The sequence below is a fragment of the Danio rerio genome, chromosome 4, assembly GCF_049306965.1.
Source record: "Danio rerio strain Tuebingen ecotype United States chromosome 4, GRCz12tu, whole genome shotgun sequence".
Classification (NCBI taxonomy): Eukaryota; Metazoa; Chordata; class Actinopteri; order Cypriniformes; family Danionidae; genus Danio; species Danio rerio.
The window spans coordinates 45,035,001-45,050,000 of NC_133179.1; the positions used below are offsets into that span (position 1 = coordinate 45,035,001).

Sequence of the window (15,000 nt, forward strand, 5' to 3'; positions counted from 1 at the left end):
AATTGTTAAGTCTCCATTCTATGCCACAACAACAGAAAGACCTTCTGCAGTTATCATTGATCTATTTAATGTCTCCTACATGACAGGAAGTTCAAACTATTGTGTTGTACTGATGTCTACACCTACAACAACCATAAACCCAACCTCAAAGTAACCTGTCGTGTTTTAGCAACATCCACACCAACCATAAGCTTAAAACCCCATCTCACGGTAAACTTTAGTGTACTGTAAAGGTCTGCGCCGACCACAACCCTAAACCTTGCCTACTTGTAATTTACTGTTGTGGAGCCCGGATAGCTCAGTCGGTAGAGCATCAGACTTTTAATCTGAGGGTCCAGGGTTCAAGTCCCTGTTTGGGCGTGTGAGGCTCATTTTGTGGAGCCACAGCTTTTGCCGTTGAGCTATCGCTTGTTTAAAGTTTCATCTGGATGCACAATATGTGTACTAGGCATAAAGAAATGGCAGTACAGGCAGTCTTGTAGTCGTGGCCGAGTGGTTAAGGCGATGGACTAAAAATACATTGGGGTCTCGCCGTGCAGGTTCGAATCCTGCTGATTACGTCCTCCCCCTTTTTAAAATTGCAGCAGTCATCAATTGTTTGCATTTCCATTGTTTCTTGGGAAAAGCATTGTGCTGGTAGGAGGAGAAAAACAACAGAGTGTTCTCACTGAAGAGAAAGGGGCTTATCACAGGGAGGAACATACCACACAAGGCTCACAACGGCTGTCTAGTAGCTTGCCGTTGGGGTTCGTACTTCGTACGTGGATTACTCAGTTAGCTGGATTTGGATATTGACGATTTGACATGATCCAGGATCGTTTCGTTCTTCAAAGCTGATCCGAGAGTTGTTGTCATAGCAACAGTTCTGCTTGGTCAAACCTGATTGGGAGCAGGTTCAATTCATATAAATAGGATTAGATCGGCTTAGTTCAAGCAAAGATATACAGAAAGTATGTTCCGAATTCTGATATTTTCTTACAGTAGTAGTTATATACACTTGGGAAAATGGTACATATTTTTTAACTATATATAAAGTTATAGTCATTAATAAAATAAAGTTATACATATTAATAAAACGTATGCAATCTGCACCCTCGAAATGAAAGTACAAAGACTGCCACCTGGTGGTGCAAAGAGAAAACTTATTGATATAAACTTTTTAGATCGCTTTAGAATTAATTGTGTATAATAGAAATGCACAATATGTGACTTTTTTTAAAGCAATAATACATTTCAGCAGTCATAAACATGTTTTGATAGTTAATATGCCAGTGATTTGATGCTTCACAAAAGTTGCAGATGCCTTTACCAATATGAAAATGCTTTTGTAAACAACCAGTTATTCTTTACACCGATTAAAAAACGGCTACTATAATAAAGAAAATATTTTCTAAATGTGGAACTGAATACATTGATTTGCATTCAAATACATGATGAATACTCTTGTCTTGACACATGAAAGTGGAAAGCGTGCAGCTCACAACAAATGTGGAAGGTTATTGCATGTCATATTTAACAAGCCGTTTACTGCAAATTTGATGTAATTTTGCTCACATGGATAATTGAATTTTAATCAGATGATGTCATTACGCTGCTGTGCCGTCAGCCAATCGTTGCATTGCTGATCATGATTTCGAGGATCGATAGATCTGTCCTTCACAACACACGCAGCGATCTCAGATCAGTTTATCCAGACATTCTAATCTGATTCGCGAACTTGTTTGAAGAACCAAATTAGCGAGAGATCAGTTATCAAGATTAAAAGATCCGGGATCTGCCAACTAATATTAGATCATTTAAGCGAGGTACGAAGAACGGAACCCTGGGGTCTGTTCTTCGTATGTGGATTACTCAGTTACCTGGATTTGGATATTGACGATTTGACACGATCCAGGATCGTTTTGTTCTTCAAAGCTGATCTGAAAGTTGTTGTCATATCAACAGTTCTGCTAGCTCAAACCTAATCGGAAGCAGGTTTAATTCATATGAACAAGATTAGATCGGCTCAGTTCAAGCAAAGATAACAGAGAAACCATGTACCGAATTCTGATATTTTCTCACAGTAGTAGTTATATACAATTAGGAAAATAGTAAATATTTTTAACAATATATATAAAGTTATTAATAAAATAAATAAAGTTATATATTAATAAAACTTATGCAATCTGCACCCCCGAAATTAAAGTACAAAGACTGTCACCTGGTGGTGCAAAGAGAAAACTTATTGATATGTACTTTTTAGATCGCTTTAGTACAATTTGTGTATGATAATAATAATGCAGAATATGTGACTTTTAAAAAAAAGAAATAATACATTAATGCAGTCATAAACATGTTTTGACAGTTAATATGCCAGTGATTATGCTTCACAAAAGTTGCAGACACCTTTATCAAAAGTGATTTTGTAAACATCCAGTTATTCCAAACAGCGATTCAAAAACCGGCTTTTATAATAAAGAAAATATTTTCTAAATGTAGAACTAAATACATGATGAATACTCTTGACACATGAAAGTGTAAAGCCTGCAGCTCACAACAAATGTGTAAAGTTATTGCGTGTCATATTTAGCAAACTGTTTCCTGCTAATTTGATGTAATTTTGCTCACATGGATAATTGAATATTAATCAGATGATGTTATTACGCTGCTGTGCCATCAGCCAATCGCTGCACTGCTGATCATGATTTTAAAGATCGATAGATCTGTCCTTCACAACCCAAGCAGCGATCTCAGATCAGTTTATCCAGACATTCTAATCTGATTCGCGAACTTGTTTGAAGAACCAAATTAGCGAGAGTTCAGTTATCAAGATTAAAAGATCCAGGATCTGCCAAATCATCTTAGATCATTTAAGCAAGGTACGAAGAACGGACCCCTGAAACAGGATCTTTGATGCCAGCATGCTGTGTAGATAAGTACTGATCAAGTCACGCTGCTAAGGCATGGAAGGAATCTTTTCAATTGTTGAGTGTCCATTCATTGCCACAACAGCAGAAAGACATTCTGCAGTTATCATTGATCTATTTAATGTCTCCTACATGACATGAAGTCCAAACTATTGTGTTGTACTGATGTCTACATCTACAACAACCATAAACCCAACCTTAAAGTAACCTGTCGTGTTTTAGCAACATCCACACCAACCATAAGCTTAAAACCCCATCTCACGGTAAACTTTAGTGTACTGTAAAGGTCTGCGCCGACCACAACCCTAAACCTTGCCTACATGTTTATTTCTATTGTAGAGCCCGAATAGCTCAGTTGGTAGAGCATTAGACTTTTAATCTGAGGGTCCAGGGTTCAAGTCCCTGTTTGAGCATGTAGGGCTCATTTTGTGGAGCCACAGCTTTTGCCGTTGAGCTATCGCTTGATGATGTTTCATCTGGATGCACAATACGTGTACTAGGCATGAAGACATGGAGGTTCCAGCAGTCTTGTAGTTGTGGCCGAGTGGTTAAGGCGATGGAATAGAAATCCATTGGGGTCTCCCCACGCAGGTTCGAATCCTGTTGACTATGTTCTCTCCCTTTTTAAAATTGCAGCAGTCATCAATTGCTTGCATTTCCATTGTTTCTCGGGAAAAGCGTTGTGCTGGTAGGAGGAGAAAAACAACAGCGTGTTCTCACTGAACAGAAAGGGGCATATCACAGGGAGGAACATACCACACTAGAGCCACAACGGCTGTCCCGAAGCTCACCATGATCGTATAGTGGTTAGTACTCTGTGTTGTGGCTGCAGCAACCCCGGTTCGAATCTGGGTCACAGCAGGTTTTTTAAGGTGACATTGGCGTTGCACTCTGTGTTGCCATCTGTAATCTCCAGCCTTCATTTAGTGCACAACACGTGTACTAGGCATGTACATGGCAGTACAGGCAGTCTTGTAGGTGTGATTGAGTGGTTAAGGCGATGGACTAGAAATCAATTGGTTTTTCCCCACGCAGGTTTGAATCCTGATGACTACATCCTCTTCCTTGTTAAAATAGCAACAGTTGGAAACTTCCAGTGGTGCCATAGAGATGGCACATGCTTAAAAGTTAAGCTCTGTTTTATTTTTTAAATACATCTCGAATCAAGTAACTAGTTCTAATCAGAATGAGTACGTCAACGAGATATAAGAGTACATCAAAAAAAGAAAATAGAAAGAGAAAAAAAAGACAAAAAATGATCACTTAGCCCTGCTGTACAAGCTAAAGCTAATGTTAACCTACGTGCACCTTAACTTTCTTAAGTGATGGACGAACTGAAATTGTTGAGAAGAGAAAATCAAGACGGGCATAAACAAACACAAAAATCACTGACAAAATTGAAGACTTCAGTTGAGGACCTGAAATGCAAAATAAACGGTTTGAAGAGCAGAATTGAAGAGACTAAGGAACGTATCGGGGTTACTGAGGAGATCTGGATGAGGCATGAAAGGGCGCTGCGACACCTGCTGGAACAAGAGGCGGATCTCACAGAAAGATGCAAAGACTTACATAATAGACTTCGCCAAAATAATTTGAGAATATACCAAGTACCCGAGGGCTGCGAAGGAGAAATTACAGTGGAATTTGTGGTAAGTTTGCTTACCACTGTTCTACAACTGCCTCAAGAATTGGACATAAAGATTTAAAGAGCACATAGAGCCCTTGCAGCAAAACCCAGAGATCCTGCTGCACCCCCAAGATCAATAATAGTGAGATTCTTGGACTTTGCTGTTAAAGATGCAATCCTACGACAATCCTGGTCTCAGAAAGAGGTAATATACAATGTGAAACGGATCTATTTTGACAATGACTACTCGCCAGAGTAACAGAAGAAAAGAGCACAGGTGCGAGACGTCATGAAACAGCTCAGGACATAGAATGTGCGGGCGCAGTGTGTCTATCCAGAACAGATAAGGATCTAACTAGAGACGGGAGTAAAGACGTTCTCTACACTGGTAGCTGCTGCTTTGCAACTACGTGAGCTGGGAATTAAAGTCCGAGTGAATGAACGAGACAGACAAGCGAGAGAAATACTGAAAACAAATGGTCAGTGCAAGGGAAAGGTGGACGTGGGATGGACACAGCATCACTGACGGATGCGGATCTTAAAGCGTTTCTGCAGAAGGACTGAAGAGTTTAAAATATGTAGACAATATAGATATTAAAAAGGATATTTCTCTCCAGAATGTGAGTAAACTCTGGTTGAAACATGGAAGAAAATGTTTATTTTTTAAATTTATTTTTGGTTTGTGTTTTGTTTTGTGAAGATACACGTGTCAAATGTTTTTGATAATTGACTTTATTTAAAACAGACGGATGTTTTTGCTGATACTTTACAGACTCCTGGAGGCAGTCATGTTTTAAACAGAAAGCACTCAGTACACTTTTGATACCCCAGAGAGTCAGTTGGCCTTTGGGAGAAAAACTGGGCCGAATGGATGTGTGGAAGCCATGTTCATGTATAAAGTTTATGTTCTCATTTTTGTTCAAGTGAATTACTGCCCATTGACTGCCAAAGAATTTACCCATTTATTTTATTCTTTTTTTCTCCCTTTTTCTTTTCTTTTTTTTTGTTTTTGTTTCTTTTTACTGGAACTTAATGGATACGTAACATATATAAGTGTTATAACAAATTGAATGAAGGATGTAGTTTGTGTTAGTTATAATATGAAAGGTCTGAGCAGCTCAATTAAAAGAAAGAAAATATTTAATCAGCTTAAAAATATTCGATGTTCTAGCGCACTTCTTCAAGAGACACACCTATCGGATGTGGAGCATTTAAAACTTAGAAGTGAGTGGGTGGACCTGGTTTATAATGCCTCATTTTCTAAAGGGAAGAAGAGAGGTGTAGCAATCATGTTTGCCAAGTCAGTCTTCTTTAATTTGGAGCAAATGACAAAGAAGGAAGATATGTCATGGTAGTTGGAACAATTGCAGGCAAAAAAATTACTATTCTGAACCTTTATGCACCCAATGAAGACCATACACAGTTTGTCAAGAATGTTTTCTCTCTATTAGTACAGACAGGTGAGGGAATAAATTTAATAAGTGGAGACTTTAATTGTGTACTAGATAGTAAAATAGTTAGGCTACCAGCAGAAAGAGGACCACAGGCAAAAAAGTAAAAGTTATTTTAGGAATAATTAGAGAATTAGGATTAGTAGATGTGTGGAGACACCTACACCCCAAAGAGAAGGACTTTACTTTTATGTCACATGTGCATGGCAGTTACTCTAGAATAGACCTTTTTTGTACTTCTAGAACAGATTTACATAATGTCAAAAAATGACAAATAGATAGATAACGAGATAACTATATCTGATCATGTGCCAGTTAGGTTAAAACTTAACATTGGACAAGGTAAACAGTTTAAATACTGCAGATTAAACGTGTCAGTGCTAAATGGTTGTAAGGCCAAAGTAAGAGAACAGTTAATTAAATATTTTGATATTAATGATAATGGGTTGGTTACTCCTTCTATTTTGTGGGAAGAGGCCAAAGCAGTAATAAGAGGTAAAATAATAGAAATAACATCTAGGATACCATAAACAAACAGGTAAAATTCAAATTTTGGAATGCTTAAAAAAAGAAATTAGATGACTTAAATATAAAGCAGAGGGGGCACTTAGATTTGTAAGCAGAAAATACTCTGAGATGAGTAATAAAGCAAGCAGGCTTTTAGCTTTTCAGTTACATAAGTCTCAAGCAAACAGAGCTGTTCCAAAAATCAAACACCCAGACACATCAATAATGCTTACTCAACTAAAGAACATAATAAATGCATTCGGAGATTACTACAAAGAATTATATGAGGGTCAGAATCTTGTAAATAAGAAAGAAAAAGTTAAAGATTTTTTGCAAATAATTGGCTTAAATAAATTAACAGAAGCAGAGGCAAAATAAATGATATCCCCTATTACAGAAGAAGAAATAATAGAAATTATAATACATTTAAAAAATAATAATTCACCAGGGGTAGACGATTTTATAAGGCATTTACAAATGAATTGGCACCAAATCTATGCAAGGTATATAATTATGTATTGCAGAATGAAGATGCACCCCATTCATGGTCTAATACGATCATTACAGTACTTCAAAAAAGTGGCAAGGACTCTACACAATGTATGGCATACAGACCAATGAGCTTACTATGTCAAGATATGAAAATTTTAACTTCAATATTAGCAATTAGAATTCAAAAACATATTAAAAACTTAATTAAACCAGATCAGACCGGATTTAACAATGAAAGACATGCAATAAATTATATAAGAAAAACATTCAATTTACAGCAGATTGGAAAAGAGCAAAACACCCTCAATGCTTCTGAGCTTAGATGCTGAAAAAGTATTTGATAGGGTGGACTGGGTGTTCTTGGAGCAGACTCTAAATTACATGGGATTTAATGACACTTTTGTTAAATGGGTAATGTTTTGTTTTTTTATAAGAATCTTAAATCAAGAGTTTGTGTTAATGGTCATTCATTCTTATCAGGACACTGGCCATCACAACTAGACAAGGATATATCTTTTCGATGGTCTATAAGAATTTTAGATACCGTGGGGTCATCCTTATGATTGAAGCATCACGTTTATACACAGCAAATTAGACACGGCTTTTTGAAATTATAAAACGTAGTTAGATTGAAAAAACTACCTCTCTTTATGTTTGGTAGAATAGAAACAGTGAAAATGAACATACTGCCAAGACTCCTCTTTCTATTTCAATCCCTTCCTGTTTGGGTCCCAGTCACAGCATTTAATAAATTAGAAAAATTGATTTCAAAATTCATTTGGCAAAATAAAAGACCAAGAGTAAGACTTAAAATACTAATGTCAAATAAAGATAAGGGGGGGCTGAACCTTCACAATTTTAAGTACTGTTAATGGGCTGCTCAGTTGAGGACTATCACAGCTTGGCTTGGTGTTGATAAAGAAGCAGACTGGGTTAGTATTGAACAGAATTCATTTCCTGGAGTGTCTCTGAAAGTCCTGCCATTCTTGGATATGCCAGCACAAAAGAGAGTGAAAAAAACGAATATATGGATTAAACACACCGTTCAAATTTGATCGACAGTACAAAAAGCATTTAAAGGAACAATATCTTTATCACATGCAATACTCACTAAAGATAATCCAGAATTTCTTCCTTCTACTATGGATAATGTCTTCAACAGATGGGAAAAGAATGGTTTAAAGATAATTAATCAACTTTTTGATGGGGAGACCTTATTATCCTTTTCTCAATTATCTAATAGATTTACACTGAAATCTAAAGATTTTTTTTAGATATTTACAACTGCAACACTATATCACAAATCATAAGCAATGGGGTATAATTAAAAGATCTCAAACAAACAGAAAAATATTTTATAGACATTATTAAACACAGTCTGCTTACTAAAAATCATGTAGCCCATTTATATAGAAAATTGATGCAGGATAAATCTGACGAATCTTATTACTTTAAAAGAAATTGGGAATTAGAGTTAAACACCATAATAGATGAAATGTGGGAACAAATATGCTCAAATTGTCGTAAGGGTATAAGCAGTCAAACATGGAAGGAGTTCAATTGGAAGATGAAGATGGGGTTTTTCAGAGTTCCATTAGTGGTCACCAAATTCAATAGTTCTATTCAATTATCACAATGCTGGAGGGATTGTGGAGAAGTGGGGGACTATGTTCTCATATTTATGTCCTAAAATACAAGTGTATTGGCAGGAGGTTAACAGGGAGATTAGAAAAAAATAGGATATGACATACCAATGCATCCAGTATTTTTTCTGCTAGATGGCTTCCCCCCTGATCAGTTTAGTAAGTCTCACCTATTTGCACTACACATATTATTAATAACAGCTAGGAAAATAATTACAGTGTACTGGATGAAGACTCGCCAACCTACTTTAACAGAATGGACACAGAGGTTGAAACAGATATATATATATATATATATATATATATATATATATATATATATATATATATATATATATATATTTGAGAAAATGACTGCAGATTTGCAGCTGAAATCAGACCTTTTTCAACAGACCTGGGCATTAATTGAAACATACTTACTTGATCTTTAAAAGGCTGTCAGGGGCTTTGTCTTTGTCATAGTTATTACCTTTATATTGGAGTGTATTTATTTATTTGTTTACCCCTCCCTCCTTCTTTTTATTTTTATTAATTATTATTATTATTATTATTATTTTAATTAATTTATTATTTTATTGTATTTTTTAAGCTGTCATTATTATTTATCTATTATAATAATTTATATCTATTATCATTTTCTTTCTAATTGTTTCCTTTTTTTGTGATTTTAAACATTGTAAATGCTATTTGTATACTATGTTTATAAAAACTTTAATAAAAACACAGTTAAAAAAAAAAAAATAAGATATGCCCTAGCGCAGTGGTTCTCAAACTGTGGTCCTAGTGGTACGCGGAGGAACCGCTGAACAATGAAAGAAACAATTAACACTTTTAATCCTTTAATGCGTAATATAACATCGATGTGATCAGCATTGGCTGTTTTGTGAAGCGTACGATCACAACGCTGTGCTTAGAATGTTTATTTTAGTGCATTGTGTCATAAGCTGTTATAAATCATTTCCCGAAGTTTAAGAATTGATTCTGAAGCGTGATTTGACTGACATGAAAAGTAGCCAATCACAGTCGACCTTGTCTAGTTGCGTGAAACGTAAGGGCGGGACAAATGCTTTCTGTGTTGCAGAGACAGAAAAAACAACTTAAAAACAAATGTTTTGTTGGATTAATGCTTCTCGGATGTTTTCACTATAGAGATGTCTAGCAGAGTAATTAAACCGCGGACATATTTCCTGCCTTTTTGATGATCTACAAACACGTTTCGCTCTCCGACAGCCAGTCTCTCGCCTCTGACCTGTCACTCCTCTAAATACATTCTGAATGGCGGCGCGGGAATGGAGGTATTGCGCAATAACTCATTTCTACAAATGTGGCGAGTGCTTTATTTTAACACGAGAGCACATTAATGTACGCAAATCGCTAAAACAGATATGCGAGCTCTTAAATAGGCTTTTTTTTTTCAAATGAACTGCAAGTCCTCTCAGGATCGCCTGTGTGCTCAGATTGAATACAATCGCGATCTTTCCTCTATTAAAGTAGACATTATTTATCTTTGTTCCTTGACTAAATTTAGTCAAAAGTATTCAAAGTTATTAAGTATTTAGAAATAGATTGATACATGATCGATGACAATGCTAATGGTCTTCTTATTTGGCTGTGTTGTGAAGTGAAACTTACTTTTAACAAAGGTGGATTTTTTAATTTTTTTTCTTTACGACAAAATAATTATGCTGGAAATGTTTCTGGATGAGGTATTTGTGTGATTTATACATTTAGCTGTATTCTGATCTGTCTTAAAGCATTACAGGTCAAAGCAATCCGTTGTTACTTATTGTTTATTTATCAAAATTAACAATAAGGCTCTTAAAGCATAAGAGTCATGAAATGAAAAATCGACCATACTTTCTTTTCTAGTGCAAATTCCTATACATGTAGCTTTGGGATTCAAGCAATTAAACCATTCAATCAGGTTTCCACGTAAAAAAGTGATTTCATAATGAAAATCAGATTTTTTTTTTTCCAAAAGTAACCAACTAGTACTTTTTAAAAGAGTACTTTGTACTTTTACCTAATATTAATATTATTTACTAAAATTTGTGTTATTTTAGCAGTGTAATAGTATTTTTACTTGAGTACAAAAAAGATTTCACAAGCATTTAGTGCAGGTTTATTATATTATTAATATATGATTAATAAATATAATTTTTTTATGTTTTTTATTTGTATCTATTCCTATGCAATGTTTTATGGGTTGCTGAGAATACTTTTCAGGTCTTCAATACATGTCAGTCTTGAAAAAAAAAATAGGTGCTGGAATTGATTTTCATTAGGCTGTGCCTGTATGAACCCTGTCATATGTACATTTAACATATATTTCAAGATTTGTCTGAAAGTGTAGGAATGTGACATATAGCCTATATTTATAAGGTAAAAGCAACATCTCCAGTTTTTGATGAATAGGCTACAATGAATACTTTAGATTTAAGTACAGCAGTTTTCTTTTTACTTTTTAAGAACAATGCCATTTTTAATGAACTTTTAAAAGCACATTTTAACAAAAACTTTTTTTTTTTTATCTGCAAGCACAGTTAATGTTCAGACTATTTCAAAGGTTTAAAGTGACTGATAATAATACATATTCTTAATAATAGGAATTAATCTGCATCGTTTTTAAACTGTGCACACCTGTAGCTGCTTAATTAGGCCTATGACGCTATTTTTTAATACTGGTTAAAAAATAGCATCGTAAGGTGGTACTTGGAGAGACAATTTTTTTCTAAAGTGGTACTTGGTGAAAAAAGTTTGAGAACCACTGCACTAGTGCATACGTTCATAAATTAGGACACACACTCTGTTTCATTTCTAGATTTTGATTAAGTTAAACAATTACAATTAAATGCACCACTACTACAACAACAACTACTACTACTACAACAACTAGTAATAATAATAATAACAACAACAACAACAACAACAACAATATTAATAAACACACCTCATCAGAGAGTTGTATGTCTCGTACTGGAGCAGAGAAGTTCTCTTCCTCTGTCATATGTTCATCCTTCAATAAAAGCTGAATATAAAAAATTTATATTAGTTAGACAGCAGTACTCAAGGGTTCCGGTCCCCACTATGTCAGGCCTTACTGTGTGTGTATTCAGGACTAAGTGTGTTTCACAGCTTCTCTAAAATGCCTCTGGTCCCCACAATGTTACACTAGTGCATACATTCAAAAATTAGGACACACACTCTGTTTCATTTCTATATTTTGATTAAGTTCAATAATTACAATTAAATGCACTATCACTACAACAACAACTACTACTACTACTACTACTAATAATAATAACAACAACAATAATAAACACACCTCATCAGAGGGTTGTGGGTCTCCTACTGGAGCAGAGCAGTTCTCTTTCTCTGTCATATGGTCATCCTTCAATCAAAGCTGAATAAAAAAAATAAAAAATATATATTATTTAGACAGCAGTACTCAAGGGTCCCGGTCCCCACTATGTCAGACCGTACTGTGTGTGTATTCAGGACTAAGTGTGTTTTACAGCTTCTCTAACATGCCTCTGGTCCCCACAATGTTACACTAGTGCATACGTTCACCAATTAGGACACACACACTCTGTTACATTTCTAGATTTTCATTAAGTTAAATAATTACAATTAAATGCACTACTACTACTACTACTAATAATAATAATAATAATTATTATTATTAAATTTAAACACACCTCATCAGAGGGTTGTGGGTCTCCTACTGGAGCAGAGCAGTTCTCTTCCTCTGTCATATGGTCATCCTTCAATGAAAGCTGAATATAAAAAACAAAAAATAATAATTAGACAGTAGTACTCAGGGCTCCCGGTCCCCACTATGTCAGACCGTACTGTGTGTGTATTAAGGACTAAGTGTGTTTCACAGCTTCTCTAACATGCCTCTGGTCGCCACAATGTTACACTATTGCATATGTTCATAAATTAGGACACACACTAAGTTAAATAATTACAATTAAATGCACTACTACAGCAACAACATCTACTACTACTACTAATAATAATAATAATACTAATAAACATACCTCATCAGAGAGTTGTCGGAGCAGTTCTCTTCTGCAGTCATGTGGGCATCCTTCAATGAAAGCTATTTAAAAACAGCTTTGTAATATAAGTCATGTCATGACTATAAAGCTTTCATGACAGTCTTATGAACCCCCCTTTAAAGTACAGTCTTATGAACCCCCCTTTAAAGTAAAGCATTACCCAATTAATTTAACTTTTTTTACCCATTAAGACAAGAAGAAGATATTAAGAGATTGATTTCATTATCTCTTATGGATGATGCAAACTCTTTATTTTTGAACAGATTTACCCTTAATCTATATTAACATTAAAAAAAACTCTTAGCTTTGCTGAATGTATTAAGGATTAATGCATTAAGTGATCAAAATGTCAAACCTTTTTCCAAGGCCAATCACATGCGCCATAGTCAAACGTTATTTCCTCTCCAAAGAAAATATTCCTGATTGCAAAAAGGCACAAATGAGGTTTTCTCTGAACAACGATCTTATTGACAGTGCAGTTAGGGTGCAGATGGTCATCATTCACCAGCCGGCCAAGGGTCTCGTCCTCATGATCGGCATCAATGCTGCAAAACTAAGAGAAAAGAGCAAGCAACATTTTAATTATGCCCTCTCATAGCAATAAAAAGCAAAACTATGACATGAATACAAACACAATGAATATAATATATACAAGTACATTTGAATGGGGAAAACACTTAACCACCTGTTCTTGTTTTACCATATAAAGTCAAACATAAAGACAGTATTTTTATTAATATCTCATCTATGCTTTGCTTCCACAAGCTCTATCATTTGTACTCAACCACAAAACTTCCTTTAATAAATGTGGACAACGCAAACTCTGACCTAAAAGTTTTAATGAAACGTGTAGGGTTCAAAAACTACAAAAACCTCACATTAGCATCCTCTCTGTGTGTGAATTATAAATACAGTAAACCTTTTGAAGTGGATCAGAACCTTTCAACAATGTTGTTCTAATACTATTGAACACCTGTTCTTCTTTCTTAGGACAGTTTTAAAGAACTTTTTTTCCACTTCAATTGTTTACAGGTCACACTTTACAATCAGGTTTTATTAGTTAATGTACTTACTAACATGACCTAGTAATGAACAATGCATGTACAGCATTTATTAATCAGTTTAACATTTACTAATTACTAATGCATTATTCAAATCTAAATTCATGCTTGTACCAGTAATAATGCATTGCAATAATTAATGCATTGTGCGTGTTCAACTAGTAATGAACAACTTTATTTTCATTAACTAAAGTTAACAAACATGAACAAATACTGTAATAAAGTATTATTTATTGTTCATGTTAGTAAATGCATTAACCAGCATTAACTAATTTAACCTTATTGTAAAAGTCTACTAGTTGACAGCAAATAAATAAATAAAACACACACAGTGATCATTTATGTACTTTTATATATGTTTTACACTAAGTTGGAGTTTATTATAATTATTTATCTAAAATAAAACGTTTCTAAACGTCATAGAACAATAAATTAAATACATTTCTAGGACCAGATAGCCCCACATTTTAATTATAACCTCTATATTACTACATTAACGTATAAATAGTATATAATAGTGTTATTTCAGGATTAACGTTAAATGTTTAAAGCAATTAACCATTTAAAAAGTACGATACAAGAACTATGAAAACATACCTTAGTAACCTTCTATATATTCGGTTTCCAGTGAATGGGTCTTGTCAGTGGAGCTGGTGATGTGTTTCTCCGCATCTTTTAATGGTTTTATCCTCCGTCGATCCATTTAGCCGCCCGGTGATTGGTGACTGTCTGACCGCGGCTCATGCACTCCACCCCGGCCTCTGACTCACGTAGCACCGGGCAGTTAGCACGTTAGCACATTAGCGCGAGTAACTTTTACTCGTGTAAACAAGTTAAATTACATACCGAACTGTAGTTTGTGTCTTATCAGTGTTATATTAATACGTAATTTGAAACAACCTCGATTAAAACACCCAGGAAATTCGTTAAAACATTTAATTAACTATACCTGATAACTGTCAAAATATGCAACATAAGTATTTGTCATATAACCTATTTTATTACATTATGATGGTGAAAAACATTCTAACTTACCCAAAAATTCGAATAATTTGATGATAGATCTTAATTAAGTTGATTAAAGTCGGATTCATTTATGAGATTGCGCATGTGCAGTAGGCAGAGTGTGTGAATAGCGCCAAGTGTGTGTCAGGGTGCAGTACCGCCATCCGACTACAGGACCGCTATAGAGCAGTGCGCCGACACACACTTACACACTCAATTCAGGTAAATGGTCAAGGTGGGGATC

At 35.0% G+C, this 15,000-nt stretch overlaps 2 protein-coding genes and 4 non-coding genes across 8 annotated transcripts in view; 4 read left to right on the top strand and 2 right to left on the bottom strand.

The window, feature by feature from the left end:
• Positions 1-15,000, bottom strand: part of znf1046 (zinc finger protein 1046) — a 659,651-nt gene that overhangs the window by 70,574 nt on the left and 574,077 nt on the right. The window lies entirely within an intron of this gene.
• Positions 288-360, top strand: trnak-uuu (transfer RNA lysine (anticodon UUU)). The gene has a single exon. It is a non-coding gene; the product is annotated as a tRNA-Lys (tRNA).
• On the top strand, positions 479-560 carry trnaf-aaa (transfer RNA phenylalanine (anticodon AAA)). The gene has a single exon. It is a non-coding gene; the product is annotated as a tRNA-Phe (tRNA).
• On the top strand, positions 3,247-3,319 carry trnak-uuu (transfer RNA lysine (anticodon UUU)). Its single transcript has one exon. It is a non-coding gene; the product is annotated as a tRNA-Lys (tRNA).
• Positions 3,437-3,518, top strand: trnas-aga (transfer RNA serine (anticodon AGA)). The gene has a single exon. It is a non-coding gene; the product is annotated as a tRNA-Ser (tRNA).
• Positions 14,730-15,000, bottom strand: part of LOC110439338 (NACHT, LRR and PYD domains-containing protein 3-like) — a 19,777-nt gene continuing 19,506 nt past the window's right edge. For all 3 annotated transcript variants that reach the window (XM_073947357.1, XM_073947358.1, XM_073947359.1), the window contains exon 13: positions 14,730-15,000. This exon is cut by the window's right edge and continues 755 nt beyond it. The gene's annotated coding sequence lies outside the window, so the exon portion shown is untranslated.